This window comes from Hippichthys cyanospilos, chromosome 9, assembly GCF_059441005.1.
Source record: "Hippichthys cyanospilos isolate Australia breed blue-spotted pipefish chromosome 9, RoL_Hcya_1.0, whole genome shotgun sequence".
NCBI classification, from domain to species: Eukaryota; Metazoa; Chordata; class Actinopteri; order Syngnathiformes; family Syngnathidae; genus Hippichthys; species Hippichthys cyanospilos.
The window spans coordinates 9,217,131-9,220,380 of record NC_142377.1 but is presented as its reverse complement, the minus strand read 5'-3'; the positions used below and the strand labels follow the sequence as shown (position 1 = coordinate 9,220,380).

Genomic DNA, 3,250 nt, shown 5'->3' with positions numbered 1-3,250 from the left:
GGTGAAGAATGCTGCCATTGAAGAAGAGTTACTGGCTCATTGACACGGTTTGAATGTAGCGTCGGGACGAACAGGGTTTTCAGTAGGTTGCATTTGCAAACTAATACTCACAAGGTACGACTGATCATGAATGCGCACCTTAACTGAATGAATGCAATATATTCCACCGCAGACTTTATATCCTTGAAAAGATTAGACAACACATTTGTGTAGCATTAATGAGCAACCTACTCTCGACCTTCTTTTTATAATTATAACGAAAAGAACTTAAAGTACGGAATAGAGTGTGACAACATTGATTATATATATATATATATATATATATATATATATATATATATATATATATATATATATATATATGTGTGTGTGTTACAGCTCGTAGATTGTAATTGAATGGTGCGCACGTCTGACAGCAGACCGACCTTGTCTTCAAGGCCTTTTTGTGCTGGCCAAGAATCTATGAAAAACACTAGCCTCCATTTACAACTGTCATCATTTTTTATTAAATCATTTTCAACAGTCTACTTTTCTCATTTCATGGTGCGTATCAATCTTGTGTCAATTTCTAGTCATGAACAACAAAGGTGGCAGATCCAGGTCCAGAAAGTAAAACTGTGCCACAATTTGGTTTAAGCCACAGTTACGTAAGTAAACGATTGTTTTGGATTTTCAAAGATACCGATTCATTCATGAAAAGTGTTGTTCAAAAGAGTGGGTCTATAATGTTTTAATTTTAGTTTACTGTATTTTGCGCACCATATGGCACACCGTATTTTTAGGTGAATGTAGGAATATTTCCGCAAGATGAGCAAGAATTTTAATGCAAAACTCATTCCCACAGGATCTGTTACGAAGAGTCCAAGAAGCTGGACATGTTTCTTCGGGGTGCAGATGTCCACGCACTTTAGGGGGATTTTAAACAACCCAACAGTAAAACAATCCATCTGAAAAGAAAAGAGAATTGATTTTATTGCAGTGAAACATATACAAGGAATGAGAAAAATATCACATTGTATGAATAAATAGTATTGTAAAATAGGGAGTTTCTTTTCAATCCTCTTGTAGTTAGTCAAGTAGATAAACAGATTTTTTTTTTTTTTTAACGTCATGTTCAATGTGTGCATAAAAACAGGAACAGCCTTGCCTCCAACTAAATTGACACATTACCAACCCGACAGGAGCAAAAAAACAACATGCAATGAGAAGCCGCTAAATCTTACACTTCCATTGTAAAAACAATTCTCAGTTGACCAATCAACAGATACTGCATCAGCTTCCACCCAGCCACCGTTATGCAGGATACCTAGGTGACAACAATAATCAACACTCCCCTGTCAAATTCATCCATGTTTTCTGTCCTCATCGGGCTGCGAGTAATCTGGAACCATCGATTACCAACCCGGTTCTTGACGCAGTGGCTCCCCTGTTTTCTGAGAGCAGAGCTTTCTTGATCAGACGCCGACGTATCATGACGGGACCTGGATTTAGTGAGGCCTGTCAGGGCACAAGAATGTGAATTACAGCTCAATGTTCCTAGACAGTGCTGAGCCGGTGGCTTCATCTGTTCTGACAGGCTCTTGACTGCGTGTTATGATGAGAGACAGGTCCGGGTTGGCGCTGGGCTCCGACTCTTCAGCTGACAATGTGAATTATGGAGGGCCGAAGGAGCATGAGCATGCATCAGCAGACCCTGACTTCTATTAATCCCTCTCTCAAAGGTTCCACTGACCCAGCTGTGCCTCCATACAAATTCAAAGACAGGCAAAATCATGAGGGCAATGGACTTTAGTGCACCAGTGAGCTGCTCTAAATTGGTTTTACATTAATATGTTATGGAGTCAGTTCATTCGATCGTTTCAGAAAGATGGATGGATGGATGGATGGATGGATAGATAGATAGATAGATAGATAGATAGATAGATAGATAGATAGATAGATAGATAGATAGATAGATAGATAGATAGATAGATAGATAGATAGATAGATAGATAGATAGATAGATAGATAGATAGATAGATAGATAGATAGATAGATAGATAGATAGATAGATAGATAGGGCGGGCGGGCGGGCGGGCGGGCGGGCGGGCGGGCGGGCGGGCGGGCGGGCGGGCGGACGGACGGACGGACGGACGGACGGACGGACGGACGGACGGACGGACGGACGGACGGACGGACGGACGGACGGACAGACAGACAGACAGACAGACAGACAGACAGACAGACAGATAGATAGATAGATAGATAGATAGATAGATAGATAGATAGATAGATAGATAGATAGGCAGACAGACAGACAGACAGACAGGCAGACAGACAGACAGGCAGACAGACAGACAGACGGATAGATAGATAGTTTAGAAAAACATTGACTTCTCAACAACTATTATATTTTGCACAAAACAACCTCCAAAATGTGTCGATTTGTACAATCTTAATCTGGGTCGAATTGACCATTTTTGACCCATAATTGGGTTATTTCCAAATCAACTGTTTTTAGAGTGCATCATACATAAATATGATTGCCATGCTATTTAGGTGTCACTGACGCATAACGGGAATCCCTCCTGAAGTAAATCTGAAAATGAAGCCATTCCAGAAAAGAGGATAAACCCGATTGCATGATGCTCACTAATCCTTCTCTTGGCCACTTAGCGCATCACACGCACAGCTGAGAAACACACCGCCCAAGCTGAACAGTGATGAACAATCTCTTGAAAACAATAGAATTGAATTTTGCTCATATCATGTCTTGGCCAAGTTCACATGCCCACACAGAAGCACTCCAGTTCCAACAGCTTCCCCTCCCTGCATTATATCACCCCTCCACAGGACGCCATTTTAAGAATAGTTGCCAAAAAATACGGAACAAAATGATTCCGACTCGGAACATTTCCCCCACGCAACTGTTACTGAATTGGCACGGCCACATGGAACCAAAAATATATATATATATATATATATCTCTGTTGAAACGAGGGTTAACTAGGTGAGGATTGGAACAACACGGCACACCTGAAAAAATCTGACCAGCACGCGGAGCGTATGCACCCGAGACTTTCGTCTTGCACTCATGCGCTCAGTTAATCTAATTAGAATTCCAAACATCCGTCGCCTCTGCTGACATGTTGTCTTAACATTAGCACACCCACACATTCAACAAGCTCACGCGCACATAAACTCATGTTCCTGCCGAAGGTCTCCGTTTCACTGGCGTACTTTTAAACGTGTCGATATTCATCTTCGCCTG

The 3,250-nt window shown here is 41.5% G+C and overlaps 1 long non-coding RNA gene across 1 annotated transcript; it reads right to left on the bottom strand.

Moving 5' to 3' along the window:
• Window positions 1-482: 482 nt before the first annotated feature.
• Window positions 483-1,549, bottom strand: LOC148418743 (uncharacterized). The gene is made up of 3 exons (XR_015866679.1): window positions 1,403-1,549; window positions 1,224-1,306; window positions 483-947 (listed from the first exon to the last, which is right to left on the bottom strand). It is a non-coding gene; the product is annotated as an uncharacterized LOC148418743 (long non-coding RNA).
• Between the last annotated feature and the right edge of the window lie 1,701 nt (window positions 1,550-3,250).